The following is a 27,004-nucleotide window of genomic DNA, read 5'->3' as shown; positions in this document are numbered from 1 at the left end:
CCATCTGCCTCATTATAATGAATCTTCTGTCTGAATCATATATTTCAAAGATTTACATGGGAACCCCGATGTAAGCGCAGAATAAATGTGAATCGAGCCTTACTACAATCTTTGAGAAGCTGAATGAACAAATCAACAGCAGGTGAAGAATTTGTTTTATTTATTTTTTACGCCGTTCCTCGTGTGGCATAATTGATTAGGCGACTTTATTCTTCAGATCGGTGCAATTACAGTGAAACCAGCGGGTTTTTACGTTTGGCAACTGTCACACATTAAAAGACACTTTTTATTGCAAAAGCTAGTTTTTGCATCCCCATATTTTGAGAGCTATATTTTTTCCATATTTCAGTCGACAGTCTTGTGAGGGCTTGTTTTTTGTGGGACGAGTTGATGTTTTTATTGTTACCATTTTCATTCACGTGACTTTTTTTAATCGCTTTCTATTCGGACTTTTGGAAGTCAAAATGAACAAAAACTTGTTGTTTTGTTTTTCTTTGTCGTTCCACGTGTGGTAAAGTTGATAAGGCAACTTTATTCTTCTGGTCAGTACGATTACTGCGGTACCACATTTATATTGTTGTGTTTTGGAGCTTTTTCACAATAAAAACTTTTATAGAAAAAAAAAATAGTTTTGCACCGTTTTAATCTGAGAGCTATAACTTTTTTATTTTTCCTCCTGAGGGCGGTATGTTTTCAGCAGGACAAGATGTCGTTTTCAGAGGTACCATTTACCTTTTTTTTTTTTTTTTATCGTGTTTTAACCCACTTTTTGTTTGGCGGTATCATGATAAAGCATCATTTTTTATGCCTTGTTTTTTTTTTCTTTTTGCGGTGTTCATTGAAGGGATTAACTAGTGGGACAGTTTTATAGGTAAGGTCGTTCCGGACGTGGTGATAACAAATATGTGCACTTTTTTATTCTATTTTTTTTTTCATAAAAATATTTATTGATGGTGTGACAAAGTCACTGGTAAGGTGGTGGAGGGGAGATGTGTTTTCCTGAGGCTAGGGGCGTCACTGAATTGAAACCCTTAAGTTTCCTCCAGCATGTTATGTGCAAGGAGGGGTTAAGTCTCCATTTTCATGAGAACAACCATAGCTCTGGTGGGAGGTTGTTCTCCATATCTCCTCCCCAGGGTGTGGTCTGGGGGAGGTTTAAATACTTGGTCAGCTGAAGCATTTAGAGTTCAATGTCTGGAGAAGTAAGATCCAGAAAGAAGCTTGTGCTTGAACCATGTGGAGTTGCTGAGCTCTCAGCAGGTAAATCCCTGCTACTCCAAGGACTGTGTTCTATATGTTACCATTTTTGCTTTGTTTTCCTGTTTTGCCCAGCGGGCTCTGTTTATTTTTATGGACTAAAGGTTGGTTTATGCAGCATTACAATAAATCAACCAAAGATTTAAAGAGACAGCGTACCTGTGTCTACCTCCGTGTGCAGCCGAGTCAGCGATCTACCACAATGGGTACAATATATTTTTATTTTTTCATTTGTGATTTTTTTTTTTTTTTTTTTTAAATATTTTTACATTTTAGTTTTCACTTTTTTCACTTTTATACTTTGTCCCACTATGGGGCTTTCACACTAATTGCAGGCTAATCTCTTTTAGAGTATAGGGATGCAGTAGCATTCCTGTGCTATACAAACTGTCAGTTTTGCACTGACACACAGTTGCCAAATCATGCACTGTGCATGATCTGGTAACCCGGATGTTGTCAAGACAGCATTGGGTCACCATGACAACGATCGGTACCCCGCGATGACGTCGCGGGGTTATCTGATCCAAACACGGAGGGGCTTTCTTCCCTCTACCTACATGCTAAATGCGGTGGTAGCAGAGGTCGCAGCATTTAGAAACTTAAAGTGCCTGGAGCGGTGCGGGCACCTTACCTGGCACGGATTCCCAGGTGTCAGCTGTCAGAATCATCGGACACCTGGCAGCGATCATGCAATATACTTCATTGGTCGGGAAGTCCTTCCCAACAATGACGTACAGTACAGACCAAAAGTTTGGACACACCTTCTCATTTAAAGATTTGTCTGTATTTTCATGACTATGAAAATTGTACATTCACACTGAAGGCATCAAAACTATGAATTAACACATGTGGAATTATATACTTAACAAAAAAGTGTGAAACAACTGACTATATGTCTTATATTCTAGGTTCTTCAAAGTAGCCACCTTTTGCTTTGATGACTGCTTTGCACACTCTATGCATTCTCTTGATGAACTTCAAGAGGTAGTCACCGGAAGTGGTCTTCCAACAATCTTGAAGGAGTTCCCAGAGATGCTTAGCACTTGTTGGCCCTTTTGCCTTCACTCTGCGGTCCAGCTCACCCCAAACCATCTCGATTAGGTTCAGGTCTGGTGACTGTAGAGGCCAGGTCATCTGACATAGCACCCCATCACTCTCCTTCTTGGTCAAATAGCCCTTACACAGCCTGGAGGTGTGTTTGGGGTCATTGTCCTGTTGAAAAATAAATGATGGCCCAACTAAACGCAAACCGGATGGAATAGCTTGCCGCTGCAAGATGCTGTGGTAGCCATGCTGGTTCAGTATGCCTTCGATTTTGAATAAATCCCCAACAGTGTCACCAGCAAAGCTCCCCCACACCATCACACCTCCTCCATGCTTCACAGTGGGAACCAGGCATGTAGAGTCCATCAGTTCACCTTTTCTGCATCGCACAAAGACACGGCACAAAGATCTCACATTTGGACTCATCAGACCAAAGCACAGATTTCCACTGGTCTAATGTCCATTTCTTGTGTTCTTTAGCCCAAACAAGTCTCTTCTGCTTGTTGCCTGTCCTTGGCAGTGGTTTCCTAGCAGCTATTTTACCATGAAGGCCTGCTGCACAAAGTCTCCTCTTAACAGTTGTTGAAGAGATGTGTCTGCTGCTAGAACTCTGTGTGGCATTGACCTGGTCTCTAATCTGAGCTGCTGTTAACTTGCGATTTCTGAGGCTGGTGACTTGGATAAACTTATCCTCAGAAGCCGAGGTTACTCTTGGTCTTCCTTTCCTGGTGCGGTGCTTGTGTGAGCCAGTTTCTTTGTAGCGCTTGATGGTTTTTGCAACTGCACTTGGGGACACTTTCAAAGTCTTACCAATTTTTCGGACTGACTGACCTTCATTTCTTAAAGTAATGATGGCCACTCGTTTTTCTTTACTTCGAAAAAAGCAGCTAACAGTCTTTTTAGTAGGACTATCAGCTGTTTCCACCAGACTTCTGCACAACACAACTGATGGTCCCAACCCCATTTATAAGGCAAGAAATCCCACTTATTAAACCTGACAGGGCACACCTGTGAAGTGAAAACCATTTTCGGTGACTACCTCTTGAAGCTCATCAAGAGAATGCCAAGAGTGTGCAAAGCAGTCATCATAGCAAAAGGTGGCTACTTTGAAGAACCTAGAATATAAGACATATATTCAGATGTTTCACACTTTTTTGTTAAGTATATAATTCCACATGTGATTCATAGTTTTGATGCCTTCACTGTGAATGTACAATTTTCATAGTCGTGAAAATACAGAAAAATCTTTAAATGAGAAGGTGTGTCCAAACTTTTGGTCTGTACTGTATGTATACCACAAATGTCAGGAAGGGGTTAATCTCATCTTTTTCCCTAATGGGCAGTTCACTCCCCTCTTGGCAGCAACTGAAGTCACTGCAAGACTCCTTTGGCGAAAGCAACAAAACAAGTTCCGCTACTGACTTGATGACTAGTTTACTCTCACCAGACTTCCACACTTTGACTTGGATTTTGCATACAGTTCCATTCTTACTTGGTAACATTTTGGTGACGAGGCCTAGTGGCCACTCATTCCCGTGCAACTGGCTGTCTTTCATTCGTACAACATCACCAGGTTTGTTGTTCGGTTTGTCCAATTTCACTGTACATAGAACGGATATCCGAGGGCACATTTCTTCATCGTCATCAGGGTCTAGCAGTTCAAATGTGATGGATTCGATTATGCAGGAGCGATATAGGAATGCAGGACCCGTAATCCAGGTTGTGTTCTTAAGGTGGCTCGGTGCGACAGATCGTCATGTGGTTTACAGGATTATGGTGTGTAGACAAATGGTGCCATTGTTTTAGAAAAGTGGATCTCCTGATCTGGAGCACCCGATTGCTGACATAAACATAAAAGTGTCAGGTTTCATTGCAGATGTATTCTAGTATTACCTTGCTGTCTGTGTAGAACTCCACTTCTTTGATTCCTAAATTCATTTCTTGCGTGATAAATTTGGCCAACTCTACTGCAAGCACAGCAGCACAGAGTTTCCAGTCTGGGTATTGTTTTTTGCGAAGTGGCGCTAGTTTTTTCTGGCTCATATAGAAACCCTATATGACATGGTTCTTTGACACCTATGGTTTTTAGGTATGCTACTGCTGTAATCGCTTTTACTGAGGCATTGCAGAAGATAAAAAGTCTTTGCATTTTCTCTTATTTTGATGGCACAGAAGCATAATGTTGTGTCACATGAAGTCTGGTCAAAGCTTCAAGAGACTTCCTCCAACCTGCCCACAGACTCCCTTTTCTCCGTTGGAAGTGGATCATCCGAATCAAACGTCTCTTGGGTGAAGCTTCTTAACTTAATTTTACCTTGGATAGTAACAGGAAATACGAATCCTAGAGGATCATATAAGCTGTTTATAAGACACCTCTGCGTGTGAAGGGCCTTTCTTCCTTGTTGATTTGAAAAGTGAATGTGTCTGCTTTTAAATCCCAGAGCAAACCAAGGCTCCATTGCATTGGAGGGGAGTCGGTGTATAGATCCAAGACTTTCCACAAAGGATCTAACATCAGATCCATAATTTGCTTCACCTTCTCTGGCAGAATGTCTGAGACCATTGATGGCGACTGCAGGGGATGTACTGTTTCCAAAGATGTGCACCCTCATTCGATACTCTGCAATGTCTTTGTAGGGGTCGTTATCATGGTACAAGTGTTCTTCTTTGACAAGAAAACAGTGAAATTTCTGTTGTATGTCCGCCATGAATGTCACAGCATCTCTGCAGAAGCAGAGAAGTACTCCCAGAAGCTGGTTTCTGAGGTCTGGGCCAGACAGTAAGACCTCATTTAATGAGACACCTTCACATCTGGCACTTGAGTCGAATACTACTCTTATCTGACCTGGTTTCTTGGTATGATAGACACTGAAAATGGTAATACCAACACTCCTCGGAGTCTTGACGTACGAGTGTGATTTCAGCATGGCCTTTCTGGAATATTTTCTCCATGAAGGTAAAGAAGTGTTCTCTTGTCTCTGGTGCCTTCTGAAGTTTGTGTTTGAAGGAGACAAACCGACTGTAGACGAGTTTTGTGTTATTGGGTAAGCGTCGTCTCTGGGCTTTACATGGTAAAAGTGCAACCCAACTTTTTGACTCATCTTTTACAATTTCTTGATTCATGATGTCCAAGAACAGTCTATGGACATTAGTAGCTCCTTTTTTTTTATATGGACTTTGCAACCCTGTTGTCTTCTCTTGTCCTGTGGAAGACGGTGCACCCTATGTGATCTTGCTCATCATCACAAGCGTGGTCTTCACAGGAAGGGTCTGCGAAAAAAAATGGCAGACAAATGAGGAGAAATGAGAAGTGACAAACTTAATCCTCCACTAAGTATGACAAATCTAACCCAAGCTGGGGTACAGAAACGCCTCAGTAACATTAAAATAAACAAATCACCAGGACCTGATGGCATACACCCACGGGTACTAAGGGAACTAAGTAATGTGATAGACAGACCGTTATATCTTATATTTAAGGACTCTGTTGAGACTGGGTCTGTGCCACTTGATTGGCGACAGGCGAATGTAGTGCCAATATTCAAAAAGGGAGCGAAAAGTGACACCGGAAACTATCGGCCGGTGAGTCTGACGTCCGTTGTGGGCAAAATTTTTGAAAGCTTCATTAAAGAGGCAATTACGGAGCATCTTGATGCTAATAATCTTTTAATCCCGAACCAACATGGATTCATGAGGAATCGCTCTTGCCAAACAAACCTGATTGACTTCTACGAGGAGGTTAGCTCTCGAGTAGATCAGGGGGAACCAGTGGATGTCGTGTATCTCGACTTCTCAAAAGCGTTCGATAGCGTGCCACATAATAGGTTGGTATACAAAATGAGAATGATGGGGCTGGGGGAAAATGTCTGCAAGTGGGTAGCTAACTGGCTAAAGGATAGAAGGCAGAGGGTGGTTATAAATGGAATATACTCAGATTGGGTAAGTGTCACTAGTGGGGTACCACAGGGGTCTGTACTAGGCCCAATGTTATTTAATATCTTTATTAACGACATAGTCAACGGAATAAATAGTAAAATATCAATATTTGCAGATGACACAAAGTTATGTAAAACAATTAATACAAAAGAGGACAGTGCAGACCTACAGAGGGATTTGGATAAGCTGGGTAGGTGGAGCATTAAATGGCAAATGAGGTTTAACGAGGAGAAATGTAAGGTCATACATATGGGAAGGAAAAATGGAAGTCACCAGTACTCACTGAATGGGAAATCATTGGGGAATTCAGAGATGGAGAAGGACTTGGGCATCTTGATTGATAGCAAACTAAATTGGAGTGCCCAAAGTCAGGCCGCTGCTGTAAGGGCAAACAGGGTAATGGGATGTATCAGAAGAGGTATAGCTGCAAAGGATGAGAACATTGTTCTTCCACTGTACAAAGCACTGGTCAGACCACACTTGGAATACTGTGCTCAGTTATGGGCCCCAATATATAGAAAGGATATAAATGAGCTTGAAAAGGTACAAAGGAGGGCAACAAAATTAATAAAGGGAATGGAGGGACTGCAATACCCAGAGAGGTTGGCAAAACTAGGACTATTCAGCTTGGAAAAGAGAAGGTTGAGGGGGGACATAATAAATGTGTACAAATATGTTAGGGGACAGTATAGAGATCTTGCCCGAGATTTGTTCAAAAGGAGGGATATTACGGTAACAAGAGGGCACTCACTAAGACTGGAAGAGAAAAGGTTTCAGCACCAGCATAGGAAGGGGTTCTTTACGGTAAGAGCAGTGAGAATATGGAATTCACTGAGTGAGGAGACGGTAATGTCGGATTCACTACACCAGTTCAAGCGGGGACTGGATGCATTTCTAGATACCAGGCAGATTTCAGCATATACTTAAAAATAAAATAAAATAGCAGGTTGATACAGGGATTTATTCTGACTGCTGGTTTCAGAGTCGGGAGGGAATTTTTCCTCAGGTGAAGATTGGCCAAATCATTTGGGGTTTTTGCCCTCCTCTGGATCAACTTTAGCAATTACAGAACTAACAGGTCGAACTTGATGGACGCAAGTCTTTATTCGGCTTTACAAACTATGTTACTATGTTACTTGCACTGTATGGCAATTATTTTACCTGGAAACTACTCTGACAAGGCTGTTAGAGAGATGGGCGTCCATTTTCAAGTGTGCATGCTGTTGACTGAAGATGGCTTGCTTGTTCCTCCTAGACAGACGTCTCCTATAATGACATTATACAGTGGGTATGGAAAGTATTCAGACCCCTTTAAATTTTTCACCCTTTGTTTCATTGCAGCCATTTGGTAAATTCTAAAAAGCTTCATTTTTTTTCTGATTAATGTACACTCTTCACCCCATTTTTACTGAAAAAAACAAATGTAGAATTTTTTGCAAATTTATTAAATAAGAAAAACTGAAATATCACATGGTCATAAGTATTCCGACCCTTTGCTCAGACACTCATATTTAAGTCACATGCTGTCCATTTCCTTGTGATCCTCCTTGACATGGTTCTACTCCTTCATTGGAGTCCAGCTGCCTGATGGGAGGGTGCGTGTAGAGTAGAGTGCGGCCTCGGCCCTAGTGAAAGGGGGATGGAGCACACGCTGACATGGGTGAGGGGATGGAGCGTGGGCAGAGGAGAGTGGAAAAGGCAGTATTAAGGCGATGACTCGCATGCCCTCCGGGAGGGCTCTACGTATCATAGGTTCGCCACCCTTGTTCTACAGTTTTCTCTCTGAAGGCTCTGCATTTTAGCAGAGAATGAGGTTTCCTATGTAGGGGACACCGCTTGCTGAGATCCTTGGGTTTGGTCTCTTCTAGAGAAGACTTATCCGCTCCATAAGGAAAACCTGTGGAGGTAACATTAGTTTTGTCTACTGCCACCAGTGTTTTACAAGGTTTGATACCAGAGGCTATTGAACATGATAAGCGAAGTTAAAACTGGGGTAATTTTTTTATCTTCGCCTGTTGAGTGATAAAGTCTACGAACACCATGAAGGGAGGAAAGGGTACATTATGAATCTGTTTATAACTGGAACCGTGTGTGACCCACTTCTCCTGTAGTTATAAGGGAGCTTGTGAACAATTGGGTTGACACCCCTGGTCATTTCCAGGAATGGCAAACCTGGCAGATCTCCTTTTGCCTGAGCAACCTGTGCCTTCATTAACAAATCGCTCAGTTCCCTGATCTTCTGGTGACCCTTACTCACTATTTTGGGAAAATTATCGATTCTCTTATATAAAGCTTTTTCTCTAGCTTCTATTGACACATAACATTCATCAAGTCTTTTCTACACCATACAAAAGCCTGTGTTCGGATACTTTATTGTCTCTGATTCTTTTGGCGTGTTCAATAGATTCACTTCCAAGCCACTTTATCAGGAGATCTAACTCCTCGCTACTGGAAAGGTCCAAGTCTCTGGTGGCATTCTGGAAGGAGGCTCACCATGCCCTGCCGCTCGCTGCATGGTCATTGAACTTTACAAGTCCCTTGATGACCAGCTCCTGCTGTGCAAAGAGCTTAGAAAAGTTCATTGTGACTTGGTCAGCGCCAATAACAAGCTGGTGTGCTGTTATGCTGCGTGTGTGGTGTATCACCATACCTGTTAGGAGCTTCTGGCTTAGGGTAGTCCGTATAATACCATTCTGACGCGAAGGGTGTCCCTTTTAAGTCGGAATGGAGGCTGCACCTTCAGGTCTGTAGAACGATAGTTGTGACCAACATTGTTTTGTTGAATACTTTCTTGCTTGTAGTACTGCAGTTCAAGGTAGGATCTCTGGTAATCTGCATAGTTTAATATACTGGATCAGGGTTGTCACCTGTTCTGGGATGCTGATAGATGTACTCTGAAACGCATTGCGTTAGATCTTGTTGTTCTAAGTCTGGTCTGAGTATGTTGTTGCGTTTTTCAGATTTGCCCCAGTAGCAAGGTACAAGAATGTTTTTAATAAAAACATAGAACATTTTTTTGACTGATTAAAATTACTATGTAAACAACTATACAGTAAAAGCAAAAAACAGTCACAACACAGACACAGGCGACAAAAAGTTGGTGAGTTAATCACATAGCAGATTGAGTAAGTGTATGTGTACATGGGTATACAAAAAGCAAATCAGCATGGGGTAGACTTCATAGTAACATAAGAGAACACATGTTGGTTCACTTCATCAGGGCTGATGAAGCTGTGGTGAAACATGTCAGGTCTCTTATTGGATGAGCTGATCACATTTAGTTATTATTGATTGTGTGTATAACATTTGCAACTCTTCCCTTTCTTTCTCTTATATTTATTCTCTATTATAGATTATACACACTATTCTACTAAAAGGGGATTCACCTGTAATTGTGATATATTACTAACAGCTGCTATACTTAAAGGGGTATTCCCATCTCCAAGATCCTATCCCAATATGTAGTAGGTGTAATAATAATAATAATAATATTTGCAAACAGGGCTGTGGAGTCGGTAAGCCAAACCTGCAACTCCGACTCCTCAATTTCCCTTACACAGACTCCACAACTCCGACTCCCACATATATTGCTTATATTTAAGTGAAAATTTTATTGTAGTACAATGTGAACATCAGACATTTAATCATTTCTATGATGCAATAATCAAGATATTTAGATAGAACATAATATATATTTATTGGAATACAACTTTAGAACACAAAACTAATGAATTGTAAAGATGTAATATTGGGGAAAAAAAAAAAAAAATTATGTAAGTGGCAAAAAACAGTTTTCAACAAAAACATACTAAATAACATTTGTGCAGTCTAAGAATTTGTTCTAAAAAATAGAATTGCCTCCATCAGATCCTCCTTCATAGATGACCTCAAATCTGACCTAACAATTTTAAGGCTGGATGGATGGATAGATAAAGCCATAGAGGGATGGATAGACAGATGCCAGCTACAGACAGCAAATAGTACATTGCACATATCGCACATTTAGTTCACACATTGTACAGAGAGCACATAATAATCACCTACAATATTAGCATTAGTTAGCTTCCTGTGATAGAGATGAGCAGTAGTACTTTTACTTTCTCCAGCTTGTGCCCAGGAATCAGATCCTGTGCTGGGCAGGCACCCCCTCCCCCTCCTCTCTCTGGTGAAGACGGCAGAAGACAGGACAGAGGAGGGGAGATTGCCCCCTGCAGTCTGGAGCCGGTGCAGGACGGGAGCAGTGCAGCATTCAAGTGAGTGTTGATAGGTGCGTGTCCTTTCTTCTCGCGGGGGGGGGGCAGCTGCCCCCCCTGCCCCTTGCTGGCTACGGCTATGATTCACACACAGCGTTTTTGCAAATCCGTTTTTTGCAGTAAAATGCAGTGACTCTGGGCATCCCAGCAAAGTCAATGGGTTTCAAGATATGACATTCAGACACATCGTTTTGTGAGGATCCGCTTTTGGGCTCCAAAATGGATCCTCACAAAGAATGAGCATGTCAGTTTGTGCGGTGTTTTTCTAATCTGCTTTTGCTATTGAAAACATTATCTATGAGCTCAAAAACCTTTCAGGTGATGCGGTTTTTTAAAAAGCTGATCTGCTTTTGCAGCTGAAAAACGTATCCTCAAAAAACGCAGTAAAAACGCTGTGTGTGAATGTAGCCTTAGATCAGCTATTTATAGGACATTTCATAACTTTCCCAAATTCCTATGAAAAAATATTCAGCACATTCTGCATTGATCTACTGCACCCAATTTATTATATATTTTAGGTGTCTGAGTCAGTCCATTTTATACCAACTCCGACTCCACCAAAATGAACACCGACTCCAAGACTCTGACTCCACATCCCTGTTTGCAAATACCTCCAATTAGAAACGTAGTGTAGAATTTTTGATTCGCTATCTCTTTCCTCATGTGCAGGCATTGCAGGGCCTTAGGTATCCATGGTTACGACCACTGATAAAGTCACAGTGAGTTAGCTAGTTGCTAATGGTCGTAACCATGGATACCTAAGGTCCTGCAATGCCTACACATGAGGAAAGAGAGATAGCGAATCAAAAATACTATACTACATTTCTAATTGGAGATATTTTTTAATAATACTATTACACCTACTACATATTGGGATAGGATTTGGAGATGGGAATACCCCTTTAAGGCCCTCTAGATAGACTTTAGCAGTCTAAGTGAACCAACATGTGTTCTCTTATGTTACTATGAAATCTACCCCATGTGATTTGCTTTTGTTATACCCGTGTACACGTGCACATATATATATATATATATATATATATATATATATATATATATATATATTACAGTACAGACCAAAAGTTTGGACACACCTTCTCATTTAAAGATTTTTCTGTATTTTCATGACTTTGAAAATTGTACATTCACACTGAAGGCATCAAAACTATGAATTAACACATGTGGAATTATATACTTAACAAAAAAGTGTGAAACAACTGAAAATATGTCTTATATTCTAGGTTCTTCAAAGTAGCCACCTTTTGCTTTGATGACTGCTTTGCACACTCTTGGCATTCTCTTGATGAGCTTCAAGAGGTAGTCACCGGAAATGGTCTTCCAACAATCTTGAAGGAGTTCCCAGAGATGCTTAGCACTTGTTGGCCCTTTTGCCTTCACTCTGCGGTCCAGCTCACCCCAAACCATCTCGATTGGGTTCAGGTCTGGTGACTGTGGAGGCCAAGTCATCTGGCATAGCACCCCATCACTCTCCTTCTTGGTCAAATAGCCCTTAAACAGCCTGCAAGATGCTGTGGTAGCCATGCTAGTTCAGTATGCCTTCAATTTTGAATAAATCCCCAACAGTGTCACCAGCAAAGCACCCCCACACCATCACACCTCCTCCTCCATGCTTCACGGTGGGAACCAGGCATGTAGAGTCCATCCGTTCACCTTTTCTGCGTCGCCCAAATACACGGTGGTTGGAACCAAAGATCTCAAATTTGGACTCCTCAGACCAAAGCACAGATTTCCACTGGTCTAATGTCTATTCCTTGTGTTTTTTAGCCCAAACAAGTCTCTTCTGCTTGTTGCCTGTCCTTAGCAGTAGTTTCCTAGCAGCTATTTTACCATGAAGGCCTGCTGCACAAAGTCTCCTCTCAACAGTTGTAGAGATGTGTCTGCTGCTAGAACTCTGTGTTGCATTGACCTGGTCTCTAATCTGAGCTGCTGTTAACCTGCCATTTCTGAGGCTGGTGACTCTGATAAACTTATCCTCAGAAGCAGAGGTGACTCTTGGTGTAGCGCCGGCGTCCCTGCTCTCTGCTAGGCAGGGACGCTGTTCCCCTCACCTCTCTGCTCCGTGCCCGGCGTCCTCCTCCCGCTCTGCTGGCAGCGCGCGCTCCTTCCCGGCCACTGTGCTTAGGGCGCGCGCGCTCTCCCTCCCTCTTAAAGGGGCCGCGCGCGCCGTCCTAAGGAGTCCCCGGCCAATGGCCGGAGGACTTCACCATATATAAGGCACCACCTCCAAAATGGAGGTGCCCGAGCAATGTTGTTGCACTGTTCACTACTCTGCTTCAGCCCTCAGGTCCCGTTGCCAGTTACCTGCCAGATACCTGCCAGATTCCTGCCAGCTTGCTGTCTTATTCCTGCCTGATATTCTGCTACCTGCCTGCTTGCCTGAGGTCCGACGGTCTGCCTTCCAACTCCTGTCAGTCTGTCTATGGACCAGCTTGCCCGCTCACCTGGGAGCGCACATCTGCTACCTGCCTGCTAGCCTACCTGGAGGCTCCGCCGTCACGTGCTGTGACCACCTGCCTGTCCAGTGACTCCTGCCCGCTCACCTGGGAGCGCTCATCTGCTGCCTGTCTCCTAGCCTACCTGGAGGCTCCGCCGTCACGTGCTGTGACCACCCGCCTGTCCAGAGACTTCTGCCCGCTCACCTGGGAGCGCTCATCTTCCGCCTGTCTGTTGGTCTTCCTGGAGGCTCCGCCGTCACATGCCGTGACCACCCGTTAATCCAGAGACTGTCGCCTGCTCACCTGGGAGCTCACGTCTACCATCAGCCGCCACAGGTCGTACCAACCCTTTACCCAGAGACTGCCCCGGTCACTTGCCGTGACCATCTGCCCGTTCATCCAGAGACTGCCCCGGTCACTTGCCGTGACTATCTGCCCGTTCATCCAGAGACTGCCCCGGTCACTTGCCGTGACCATCTGCCCGTTCATCCAGAGACTGCCCCGGTCACTTGCCGTGACCATCTGCCCGTTCATCCAGAGACTGCCCCGGTCACTTGCCGTGACCATCTGCCCGTTCACCCAGAGACTGCCCCGGTCACTTGCCGTGACCATCTGCCCGTTCATCCAGAGACTGCCCCGGTCACTTGCCGTGACCATCTGCCCGTTCATCCAGAGACTGCCCTGGTCACTTGCCGTGACCATCTGCCCTTTCATCCAGAGACTGTCCCGGTCACCTGCTGTGACTGCCTGCCTGGTCGCCACCCGCTCCCTTACAAGGACCACCCCCTTGTATAGTAGCTCAGAGGTTCCGCCTCCCAGACCCGTTACAGTTTGCTCGGGCCATGGAACCCGGTGGCACCCAAGCTCCCTCGCTTTCGGACCTGTGTCATGAACTGTCCCGTCAGAGGTCCCAACAGGAGTCCATCCTGGGTCACCTGCGGAATGTCAATGCTCGCCTGGACACTCTGACTGCTCCGACAGCAACCTCCGCCAGTGCCATGACTCGCAATCCGGCAGCTCCGCTGCCCACTAATACCATGGTATCCTACCCCGGACCCCGGCTTTCTGCACCTCCTCGCTTCGGAGGCGACTCCGCCCAGGCTCGGGGCTTCATAAATCAGTGCACCCTGCACTTTGAACTATTGTCCCACCAGTTTAACTCCGACCGGGCCAAAATTGCCTTCATCATGTCCCATCTCACCGGGGAGGCCCTGGCCTGGCTAAATCCTCTATGGGAGAGAGGAGACCCCCTGGTGTCCGACTTGCCTGCCTTTCTCACGGCTTTCCGGAAAGTCTTCGACGAACCCGGACGGAAGACCTCATCCGCATCATCACTGCTACGTCTCCGTCAGGGAAGTCTCACCGTGGGCCAATATGCCATACGGTTCCGTACCCTTGCCTCGGAGCTGGCCTGGGATAACGACGCTCTGGTATCCGTCTTCTGGGAGGGTCTGTCCGGCCGTATTAAAGATGAACTTGCCGGTCGGGACATTCCTACCACTCTCGATGACCTAATAACTCTTGCCACCCGGATTGACCTACGGTTCCAGGAGCGTGCCAAAGAGGTCACCCGTGAGAGGAGGTTTCCACGTCTAGCTCCTACTCTTCAGAAACCCGTCACTCCCTCCGTCTCTCCCCAGGTACACTCTCCTGAGCCTATGCAGGTCGACCAGACCAAGATGGTCAAAACCCGTCAGGACTTACGCCGTGCCAAGGGGAGCTGCTTCTACTGTGGCAGTAAGGAGCACCGGATCCGTGCCTGCCCGGAGAGGTCGGGAAACGCCTGTGTCTAGGTTCGCTCAGAGAGGTCGACCTAGACAAGAATAAATCCTCTCCATCTCTGCTGCTGTCAGTCTCAATCGTCTGCGGGGAGAACCGTTATTTCGAACTAGCCCAACTTGACTCTGGAGCAGCCGGGAATCTTATTTCACAGTCCCTGGTAGAGAAATACCGCATCCCCACCAAACCTCTGGCTGTACCCTTGTCTGTTGCTGCCGTGGATGGGGGTCTCTTACCACGCCCCATCCAACTCATCACCGAATCCATTACTCTGCAGGTGGGAATGCTGCATTCTGAGAGTATCTCCTTTCATGTTCTGCCTGGACTCTCTCATGCCCTCTTACTAGGTCTACCTTGGCTCCAGAGACATGCACCCGTGCTTGACTGGCAGACCGGAGCGGTCCTTCGCTGGGGACAGGACTGCCATAAGACCTGTCTGGTTCCCGTCCATCCCGTCCGTCCTTCTCCTACCCCAGCTAATCTACCTGGACTTCCGATTCCTTATTGGTCTTATGCTGATGTCTTTAATAAAAAGGAGGCAGAGACACTACCCCCTCATAGACCAAACGACTGCCCTATCGACCTGTTACCCGGTACTACTCCTCCCCGTGGGCGTATTTATCCATTATCCGCTGCTGAGACCCGGTCGATGTCCGAATATATTGAGGAGAATCTGGCCAGGGGATTCATCCGGAAATCTACCTCCCCGGCGGGAGCAGGCTTCTTTTTCGTCAAAAAGAAGGACGGCTCTCTCCGTCCCTGTATAGACTATAGAGGCCTTAACCAGATCACGGTGAAGAATAAGTACCCCCTTCCGCTCATTCCGGAGTTATTTGATCATCTGAGGGGGGCTAGAATCTTCACCAAACTGGACCTCCGTGGGGCGTACAACCTGGTTCGTATCCGTCAGGGGGATGAATGGAAGACGGCATTCAACACCCGGGACGGCCACTATGAATATCTGGTAATGCCCTTTGGTCTCTGTAACGCTCCTGCCGTCTTTCAAGAGTTGGTCAATGACATCTTCCGGGACCTTCTCTACTCCTGCGTAGTGGTGTACCTGGACGACATCTTGGTCTTCTCTCCGGATCTCCAGACTCACCGGAGGGCCGTTCGTCAGGTCCTGCTCAGGCTCAGGCAGAATCACCTCTTCGCTAAATACGAGAAGTGCCTCTTTGAGCAGACCTCGCTTCCGTTTTTGGGCTACATTATTTCTCAGACCGGCCTACGAAAGGATCCAGAGAAACTGTCTGCCATCGAGAAATGGCCTCGACCGGAGGGGTTGAAGGCCATTGAGCGGTTCCTGGGCTTCACCAACTACTACCGCCTCTTCATACCACACTTCTCTTCCCGGACTGCCCCAATTTCCGCGCTCACCCGTAAGGGTACTAATCCCAAAGAGTGGCCGCCCGAAGCAGAGGAGGCCTTTCTTTCCCTAAAACAGGCCTTCTCTTCCGCCCCGGTGCTGCATCGCCCGGACGGCAACAAGCAGTTCTTCCTGGAAGTTGACGCCTCCTCCTCTGGAGCCGGAGCGGTACTTACTCAAAAATCATCTTCCGGGAGGATGGTAACTTGTGGCTTCTTCTCTAAACTCTTCTCCTCCTCAGAGCGCAATTATTCCATAGGAGACCGAGAGTTATTGGCCATCAAACTGGCATTGGAGGAGTGGCGTTACCTGCTCGAGGGGGCTCTTTACCCGGTAATAATTTACACTGACCACAAGAACTTGGCTTACCTCCAGCATGCCCAGAGACTTAACCCGCGCCAAGCCCGGTGGTCCTTGTTTTTTGCTCGCTTGATTTTGTTCTTCATTTTCGCCCGGCTGACAAAAACGTCAAGGCGGACGCCTTGTCTCGATCCTTTCTGGTGTCTGATCTTGAGGAAGATCCGAAACACATCATCGATCCCGCCAGAGTAATGCAGGTGGCTCCCGTGAGTCTAAATCGTCTCCCTCCCGGAAAGACGTTCGTATCAGTACCTGATCGGGAGAAGATCCTTCACTGGGGTCACTCGTCTAAACTGGCTGGCCATGCCGGTCAGAAAAAGACCCTCCAGCTTATTACCCGGCACTACTGGTGGCCTACCCTGCACAAGGACGTAATAGACTTTGTTTCTGCCTGTGTGTCCTGCGCCCGCAACAAGGTTCCGAGACATCTGCCAGCCGGTCGCCTCCTTCCGCTTTCTGTACCTGCTGCCCCCTGGCAGCATATAGCAATGGACTTTATAACTGACCTCCCAGTCTCTGCCGGTTGTACGGTCATTTGGGTGGTCGCTGACCGCTTCTCCAAGATGGCTCATTTCGTTCCCCTGCCAGGCCTCCCGTCTGCACCCGAGCTAGCTAAAGACTTTATTCGTCACATCTTTCGTCTTCATGGCCTGCCCCTCCACATCGTGTCGGATCGTGGGGTACAGTTCACCTCACGCTTCTGGAGAGCCACTTGTAAACTGCTAGACGTCACCCTGGACTTCTCTTCCGCTTACCACCCTCAGTCCAATGGTCAAGTGGAGCGGATCAATCAGAACCTGACCAGTTACCTCCGGCACTTCGTTAATGCTCATCATTCAGACTGGGTGGATCTCCTACCATGGGCCGAGTTCTCTTATAACAATCACGAGAGCGAATCCTCCTCCAAATCCCCGTTTTTTGTAGTCTTCGGTCAGCATCCTCGGATTCCTTTTCCTGTCTCCACCTCTGTGGACAACCCGGCTGTGGAATCTCTCGTTAGCAAATTTTCCTCCATTTGGGAGAGTACCCGATCCGCACTCCTTCAGTCGTCCGAACGGATGAAAAGACACGCTGACAAAAAACGCCTGGATCCTCCACAATTTCGTCCTGGAGATAAAGTCTGGCTCTCATCTAAATATGTCCGACTCAAGATACCTTCTTACAAGTTAGGGCCTCGGTTCATCGGTCCTCTGGAGGTCATCAGTCAGATCAACCGGGTGGCCTATAAATTGAAACTCCCGGCCAACTTGCGGATCCCTAACTCCTTCCATGTATCTCTCCTCAAACCTGTGGTACTTAACTCTTTTTCCAAGTCTACAGGTACGCCTCCTGCTCCGGTTTCTGCTGAGGACGAGTTTGAGGTAGAGAACATTCTTGCCACCAAAAGGGTAAGAGGAAAGACCTTTTTTTTAGTAGATTGGAAGGGGTTTGGTCCTGAGGAGAGAACGTGGGAGCCCCGGGAGAACATCCATGCCCCTCTTATCCTTGCTAAATTTCTGTCTGGCCTAAAAAAGGGGGGGCCTAAAGGGGGGGGGTACTGTAGCGCCGGCGTCCCTGCCCTCTGCTAGGCAGGGACGCTGTTCCCCTCACCTCTCTGCTCCGTGCCCGGCGTCCTCCTCCCGCTCTGCTGGCAGCGCGCGCTCCTTCCCGGCCACTGTGCTTAGGGCGCGCGCGCTCTCCCTCCCTCTTAAAGGGGCCGCGCGCGCCGTCCTAAGGAGTCCCCGGCCAATGGCCGGAGGACTTCACCATATATAAGGCACCTCCTCCAAAATGGAGGTGCCCGAGCAATGTTATTGCACTGTTCACTACTCTGCTTCAGCCCTCAGGTCCCGTTGCCAGTTACCTGCCAGATACCTGCCAGATTCCTGCCAGCTTGCTGTCTTATTCCTGCCTGATATTCTGCTACCTGCCTGCTAGCCTGAGGTCCGACGGTCTGCCTTACAACTCCTGTCAGTCTGTCTAAGGACCAGCTTGCCCGCTCACCTGGGAGCGCACATCAGCTACCTGCCTGCTTGCCTGAGGTCCGACGGTCTGCCTTCCAACTCCTGTCAGTCTGTCTATGGACCAGCTTGCCCACTCACCTGGGAGCGCACATCTGCTACCTGCCTGCTAGCCTACCTGGAGGCTCCGCCGTCACGTGCTGTGACCACCTGCCTGTCCAGTGACTCCTGCCCGCTCACCTGGGAGCGCTCATCTGCTGCCTGTCTCCTAGCCTACCTGGAGGCTCCGCCGTCACGTGCTGTGACCACCCGCCTGTCCAGAGACTTCTGCCCGCTCACCTGGGAGCGCTCATCTTCCGCCTGTCTGTTGGTCTTCCTGGAGGCTCCGCCGTCACATGCCGTGACCACCCGTTTATCCAGAGACTGTCGCCTGCTCACCTGGGAGCTCACGTCTACCATCAGCCGCCACAGGTCGTACCAACCCTTTACCCAGAGACTGCCCCGGTCACTTGCCGTGACCATCTGCCCGTTCATCCAGAGACTGCCCCGGTCACTTGCCGTGACCATCTGCCCGTTCATCCAGAGACTGCCCCGGTCACTTGCCGTGACCATCTGCCCGTTCATCCAGAGACTGCCCCGGTCACTTGCCGTGACCATCTGCTCGTTCATCCAGAGACTGCCCCGGTCACTTGCCGTGACCATCTGCCCGTTCATCCAGAGACTGCCCCGGTCACTTGCCGTGACCATCTGCCCGTTCATCCAGAGACTGCCCCGGTCACTTGCCGTGACCATCTGCCCGTTCATCCAGAGACTGCCCCGGTCACTTGCCGTGACCATCTGCCCGTTCATCCAGAGACTGCCCCGGTCACTTGCCGTGACCATCTGCCCGTTCATCCAGAGACTGCCCCGGTCACTTGCCGTGACCATCTGCCCGTTCATCCAGAGACTGCCCCGGTCACTTGCCGTGACCATCTGCCCGTTCATCCAGAGACTGCCCCGGTCACTTGCCGTGACCATCTGCCCGTTCATCCAGAGACTGCCCCGGTCACTTGCCGTGACCATCTGCCCGTTCATCCAGAGACTGCCCCGGTCACTTGCCGTGACCATCTGCCCGTTCATCCAGAGACTGCCCCGGTCACTTGCCGTGACCATCTGCCCGTTCATCCAGAGACTGCCCCGGTCACTTGCCGTGACCATCTGCCCGTTCATCCAGAGACTGCCCCGGTCACTTGCCGTGACCATCTGCCCGTTCATCCAGAGACTGCCCCGGTCACTTGCCGTGACCATCTGCCCGTTCATCCAGAGACTGCCCCGGTCACTTGCCGTGACCATCTGCCCGTTCATCCAGAGACTGCCCCGGTCACTTGCCGTGACCATCTGCCCGTTCATCCAGAGACTGCCCCGGTCACTTGCCGTGACCATCTGCCCGTTCATCCAGAGACTGCCCCGGTCACTTGCCGTGACCATCTGCCCGTTCATCCAGAGACTGCCCCGGTCACTTGCCGTGACCATCTGCCCGTTCATCCAGAGACTGCCCCGGTCACTTGCCGTGACCATCTGCCCGTTCATCCAGAGACTGTCCCGGTCACCTGCTGTGACTGCCTGCCTGGTCGCCACCCGCTCCCTTACAAGGACCGCCCCCTTGTATAGTAGCTCAGAGGTTCCGCCTCCCAGACCCATTACACTTGGTCTTCCTTTCCTGGGGCAGTCCTCATGTAAGCCAGTTTCTTTGTAACGCTTGATGGTTTTTGCAACTGCACTTGGGGACACTATCAAAGTTTGCCCAATTTTTCGGACTGACTGTCCTTCATTTCTTAAAGTAATGATGGCTACTCGTTTTTCTGTACTTAGCTGCTTTTTTCTTGTCATAATACAAATTCTAACAGTCTATTCAGTAGGACTATCAGCTGTGTATCCACCTGACTTCTGCACAACACAACTGATGGCCCCATTTATAAGTCAAGAAATCCCACTTATTAAACCTGACAGGGCACACCTGTGAAGTGAAAACCATTTCCGGTGACTATCTCTTGAAGCTCATCAAGAGAAAGCCAAGAGTATGCAAAGCAGTCCTCAAAGCAAAAGGTGGCTACTTTGAAGAACCTAGAATATAAGACATATTTTCAGTTGTGTCACAATTTTTTGTTAAGTATATAATTCCACATGTGTTAATTCATAGTTTTGATGCCTTCAGTGTGAATGTGCAATTTTCATGAAAATACCGAAAAATATTTAAATGAGAAGGTGTGTCCAAACTTTTGGTCTGTACTGTGTGTATGTATATGTATATGTGTGTGTGTGTGTGTGTGTGTGTATATATATATATATATATATATATATATAATATGTATAAATATAAACGCGCCCCCTGGGCCATGTTTGGGGAATACCCGGAGCCGGATCTGTTGGGGGTAGTAGTCCTCGTGGCGGTGACCCGGTCCGTGCCCAGGGTGTCAAACTAAGGGGCGATGCTTTTAGTGGCAGATGTGATATTGTTCGACTACGCCACCCGTTGAATGTGGTTACGAAACCGCCGCTGCAGGGCAGACCGCTGAGGCCGGTGGTACAGTTGTGCAGCGTGGGTAGTATAACCCCCAACGGGAGGGGTATGGCCTCAGGGCAGCGGACGTGGATGATGGGGATGGTAGAATTGCACGCAGACACCAGGAACCACTCAGAGACGGTGCGGTGTAGTTCAGGGTCTTTACTGGTGACAAAGATAGACCCTCCCGGGAGTACTGGCTAGCGGTCGGGGTCTGGTCAGTCCGTGAGCAGACAGGATCTCCCCTGGCCAGGCGGAGTTTTAGGCCTCCCCAACTAACTGTACTCTTCTTGGCTACCTTGCTAGAAGCGGGTAAAAGTAGCCCACGTCCCTGAGTGTACCGTGTGGTGCTCACCCGTATGGCCGGTGACTCGGGGCCTTCTGGTAGCCTCCGCTCCACGACGGCGGTGCTGGTCCCTTGCGTGTGACCGTGCCTTCGGGTTTCTTAGCCAGAGGACCTGAAATCCCCTGCCGGTCGGTTTCTGCTGCTGGGTATGGAACAGTCCCCACAGCCTCGGACTCCGTGTCCGGTGAGATCTCTTCAGCCAAGGCGAGCTATCTAGCTTCCAGCCTCTGGCACTCACTCCTGCTCCTCCAGAGCTCCTGTTGTCACTTTCCCTGCAACTGCTCCACACCAGACCAGACTGTGTCTCTGTCTCTGTCTCTGTCTGTGTTCTTTTTTCTAACCCCACCTCAGCCCCAGTTTATATAGGGGAAGTTCTTCCCCTCCCAGGACTGGGCAGGAGGTGTGGCATGCTTAGGATTCCTGACCAGGAGACCTCCCACCTGCTCACAGACGTAATATTGCTATTACTGTGGTAACCAGACCCCTGGGGTTCCATATATATATATATATATATATATATATATATATATATATATATATATATATATATATATATATATATATATATATATATATATATATATATATATATATATATATATATATATATATATATATATATATATATATATATATATATATATATATATTGAAAACATTGTTGTACCTTGTTCCTCCCACATCCCCCTGCATTCTCTTGACTATTTCTCAGTTTCGGGAAACTCCACAGCTTCTAGGAACTCTGCCTCTTCTATTGCACTGCTGCCTCATTCTCTACTGCAAGTTTTTCCAGAGACTCTTGCAGACGTGCGCTTTCTGCTTCTTTGTCAGCTTTTTTAGCTTTAAATGCATCTCTTGTGCAGCGAAGGAGGATCTGACTTTCGCCGCTTCAGCTTTTGCATGAGCGAGAGTAGCACATTCTGTTATTGAAGACTTATTAGAGCTGCTTGCTTGGGACCTCGTCCTGACTGAAAATGCTTGGCTAGCAGACATTGCATGTCTGTATGCTGTAGGGTTTGGTACTCACTTAGCCGCGTTAGAGGTAAGCACGGGACACTGTCTCTTTAAAATGTCCAAGGCAGGTTTATTATACTGCATAAACCGCACTTTCAGAAGTAAACAAAAGAAAGCCTTGTCCGACATAGTGTAACAAAAATAGAAAATAAACAGTCCAATACAATATGACGGGTTCACCCGCTCATGGTCCCGGTCAGTGTCTTTTTGGCACAAACACTCTGGAGGTCTCCACTAGAGATGAGCGTTGTTCTACTCGAACTGTTCGCCAATCTCAAATTCGAGCTGTTTTGGGCGGTGTTCGAGCCGTTCGGCGAACACGAACGATTTGAGAAAAATTCGGCTGTTCGAGGTTATGTTCGATAACTGTTCGTGCACAAAAATCATAACTGGATTTTTTCTCAGTAATGATGAAAATTAATGTTAATACGCAGTTTGAGTGTACAGCGGGGTGGGGGGAGGGGCAGGGGATGGATCTCTGCAGGAATAATGAAGATCTCCATTTTTTTTTTCTCTTTCCCGCATTTACAGTGGGGAGGTGCAGTCTGTCAGCCTATCAGCAGCGCACACACGGAGCGAACTGCTGTTTTTCACACAAGCAAGGGCATGTGTCATTGGCAGTGTATGTCACATGTCCTTGCCCTATAAGACCAAGCCATTTTCCCCGTCGCCACCATTTTCTCACTGCTGCAGCTGCGTGTTAGACAGCACCGCTGTTGCTGTGTGCGCTATACCTTGTTAATTTCAAGCCAATTTTCGCACAAATCTATAGATAGCTTGGGAGTAGGGAATAGTTGTGATTGCAGTCCTTTTAAGGACTAGGTTACAGCATTTCCTACGACTTTTATCAGGCAGGTCTGTGCTCTTAAATAGATAGGTTGTGGGAGTAAAGACTAATTGTAATTGCAGTCCTTTTCAGGACTAGGTTACATCAGTTCCTATCAGTTTTTGCCAGGCAGGTCTGTGCCAGTGCTGTGCAAGTTTTTTTCACAGCATTTGGCTGAATCTAGCAAAGCTAATCCTTTTTGGCCTATTGCAGAGTGTGTTAGTCAGTGGAGTAGCCTATCTGTGTTGCAAGATATACCACCTGTGTATAGAATACCAATTTTTTTACTGCACCTAGTGAAGTAAAATCTTTTGGGCATAGCATCATTCTATTAGTCCATCTATACTGACCTCCATCAGGTTGCAAATTGAATATAATTTTTTTCTACATCTAGCTCTGAAAAAATATTTGGGCTTATAGCAGTGTGTGGGACTTTCTCTAATAGTCCATCTATACTGACCTCCATCAGGTTGCAAACTGAATATATTTTTTTTCTGCATCTACCTCTGAAAAAATATTGGGCTGCTAGCTGTGTGTGGGACTTGTTCTATTAATCCATCTATACAGACCTCCATCAGGTTGCAAACTGAATATATTTTTTTTCTGCATATACCTCTGAAAAAATATTGGGCTTCTAGCTGTGTGTGGGACTTGTTCTATTAATCCATCTATACAGACATCCATCAGGTTGCAAATTGAATATAATTTTTTTCTCCATCTAACCCAGCCAATAGTTTTGGCCTAATACCACAGTTTGGCCACTCAGCTCTGCTCGGTTCCCATCCATTGTTTTTTTGTGCAAACAACTCCAGAGTTGTGAATTAGTTAACCACCAAAATGAGTGGAAAAAGGCCTGCTGCTGGTGGAAAGGGGAATAGGCGTGTTGGGAAGGGGAAAAAAGGTTGTGTCCGTGGGGTAGGTGTTAAAGCAACAGTAACATCTGCAGAAGAAAGACAATCTTCCAGCCAAACTAAAATGTCTACTTCTTTTAGCGGACAATGTGATAAGATCCCTTTCTTACGGCCACGCCAATCGCTACAAATTCCAGATGAGGCACAAAAACAGCAGGTGCTTCAACGGATATCAAGTGCTCCTTTAAGTGGGCTCTCCTCCACATCAACTTCAACATCACAAATACTCCAGTCCTCAAAGGTGTCACCCCAATCGCACTTGCTTCCTCACAGCTCCCAAATCTCCAGCTGCCCGTCTGAGTATGAGGTAGAACAGATGGTTGAGTCTGCAGAGCTGTTTACTCATACTATAGCCTGGGAATCAGAGGTCGACTCCAGCGCTTCTGTGAATCCAGACGAGGAAATGATCTGCACTGATGCCCAGAATCTTTGAGTCGGATCCAGGACCAGACGCAGAAGGTTCTGACCATAATGTAGACCCTCATTCCCAAACTGTAACTCCTGTTGGTGGAGACAATGAGGAAGACGATGATGAGACTCAAATACCTGATTGGAGCGACAACTTTAGTTTTTTGTCAGGGCAGGAACAGGTTGGCTCTGAGGACGACGGGTGTGATAATGCACAGGGTGATGATGATGAGGTTGGAGATCCCACTTACTGTCAACCCACAGTCAGCCAAGAGATGAGGTCAGCAGAGGAGGTGGAGGAAGATGCTAGTGACGACGAGGTCAGGTTGCGCCTTCCTGGACATAGACGTACTACTGGAAGCACGTCAACAACTGCATCCTCAAACACAACTCTGCCTCTCACCACAAGTCGTGGTGGCTCTTCAGGTCGCATGGGTGCTAAGCCTTGCATAGCCTGGGCATTTTTTCAGATCGATAAAGATGACCCAACTCATGTTATTTGTAACATTTGTCAGCAAAAGCTAAGTAGAGGCCAAAAAATACATAGTTTGAGTACTTCATGCATGAACCGGCACATGGACATGAAGCATAAGTTGCAGTGGGAAGCTCAGTGTGCTACAATGCGGCCTAGCCGGCCGGGCCAACCCCCGTCTGCCATATCTTGTGCATCCGCGGCCTCTTCATCCTCTGTGACTGGGGGGACAGCAGTCACACCTGTTTTGGGGCAAAGACCTGCCACCTCTTTACCCGCAACAGCCAGTGTGATTGGCAGGTCATCATTTTCTTTGGAGGTGGTAACACCAGCTGGTGTTGAGCGCTGTCCGACATCGATAGCACCACCTTTGGATCAAGGCAACCTAACATGTCCGCCTGCATCTTCCTCACAGACCGGCAGTTTGCCGGGGACACCCTTATCAACCCCGTCTAAGCACAATAGCCAGCCCTCGGTCCCTCAGATGTGGACAAGTAAAAGACCATTTCCTCCTAGCCATGAGAAAGCTAAGAGGTTGAATTTCACCATCTGCAAGCTCTTGGCTACAGAAATGCTGCCTTTCCGCCTGGTGGACACAGAGGATTTTCGAGACCTTATGTCCGTCGCAGTGCCCCAGTACCAGATGCCCAGTCGGCACTACTTCTCAAAGAAAGGTGTGCCTGCGCTCCACCAGCATGTCGCACACAACATCACCGCTTCTTTGAGAAACTCTGTGTGTGACAGGGTGCATTTCACCACAGACACTTGGACGAGTAGGCATGGACAGGGGCGTTACATGTCGCTGACTGGGCACTGGGTAACTATGGTGACAGCAGGACAAGGGGCTGCTGTCCAAGTCTTGCCGTCCCCACGAGTTGTGCGTCAATCCTCTTTATGTCAAAGTTCCTCCACTGCTTCTGCCTCCTCAACCTCCTCTCGGTCTTCCACCTGCACCCAAAGCCTGTCTGGTCATGCCACAAGCTTTCTAACTGCGCAGAAGGGATCCTGCACACCTCCTTACTATGCTGGCAGTAGGGCTCAACGTCATCAGGCGGTTTTTACTTTGAAATGTCTGGGAAATGTGAGTCACACAGCTGAGGAGTTGTGGTCAGCTCTGGAGAACCAATTTCATGAATGGTTGTCTCCACTGGACCTGAAACCAGGGAAGGCCGTGTGCGACAATGCTGCAAACCTGGGTGCGGCCCTTCGCCGGGGCAATGTCACACACGTGCCTTGTATGGCTCACGTGTTGAACCTGGTTGTCCAGCAATTTTTAGCCCACTATCCCAGACTAGATGGCCTTCTGCAGAGGGCACGGTCGCTGTGTGCTCACTTCCGCCGTTCGCATCCCGCAGCTCAGCGACTTACATCTCTACAGAAGTCGTTGGGCCTGCCACTTCACCGGCTAAAATGCGATGTGCCTACCCGGTGGAATTCAACTCTGCACATGTTGCAGCGACTGTGGCAGCACCGACAAGCCCTGGTGCAATACGTTCTGACGTATAGCCTGGGCCAACGAGATCCAGAGGTGGGGCAAATCACGCTGGAGGAGTGGTCTCAGATCAGGGACCTATGCACCCTTCTGCACAGTTTTGAAATGGCGACGAAGATGTTTAGTGCTGACGATGCCATTAACAGCATGACTATTCCGGTGATTTACTTGCTGGAGCACATGTTAAACAGAATTCGGAGTCAGGTGGTGGCACAAGAGGAGGTGGAGGAAGTAGAGGAGGAGGAGTTGTATGCGGAAGGGCTAACATCTGCAAGGTCCAGACGGTCGGCAGCACCAAGGCGGCAGGCATGTGAGGGTGGGGGAGATGGTTTTACCAGGGCGCATGGTAGCAGCCAAACTAGTGAGGAAGGTGCAGGAGCCCAGGAAGAAGTGGAGGACGAACTGATGGAAGACTCATCAGATGAGGGAGACCTTGATCACATTTCTGTTGTGCGAGGTTGGGGGGGAGAGGACAGAGGAAGGAAGCATGATTGTTACCTCGCCACCAACACAACAGGGACTTGGTGCTCCTGGATGCGCAACACACATGAGTGCCTTCTTGCTGCACTACCTGCAACATGACCCTCGAATTGTGAGAATTA

At 47.6% G+C, this 27,004-nt stretch overlaps 1 protein-coding gene and 1 long non-coding RNA gene across 11 annotated transcripts in view; one reads left to right on the top strand and one right to left on the bottom strand.

Moving 5' to 3' along the window:
* Positions 1–27,004, top strand: part of CTNND2 (catenin delta 2) — a 2,090,389-nt gene that overhangs the window by 52,854 nt on the left and 2,010,531 nt on the right. The window lies entirely within an intron of this gene.
* LOC141265397 (uncharacterized) overlaps positions 3,581–27,004 on the bottom strand; it is a 71,065-nt gene continuing 47,641 nt past the window's right edge. The window contains exon 3 of the long non-coding RNA XR_012320088.1: positions 3,581–5,571. This is a non-coding gene — a long non-coding RNA (uncharacterized lncRNA). The remainder of the gene's footprint in view (positions 5,572–27,004) is intronic.

This window comes from Phyllobates terribilis, unplaced genomic scaffold (assembly GCF_046119375.1).
Source record: "Phyllobates terribilis strain yellow unplaced genomic scaffold, ASM4611937v1 Scaffold_4__5_contigs__length_816908805, whole genome shotgun sequence".
Taxonomy (NCBI): Eukaryota; Metazoa; Chordata; class Amphibia; order Anura; family Dendrobatidae; genus Phyllobates; species Phyllobates terribilis.
This window is presented reverse-complemented; position numbering and strand designations above follow the sequence as displayed.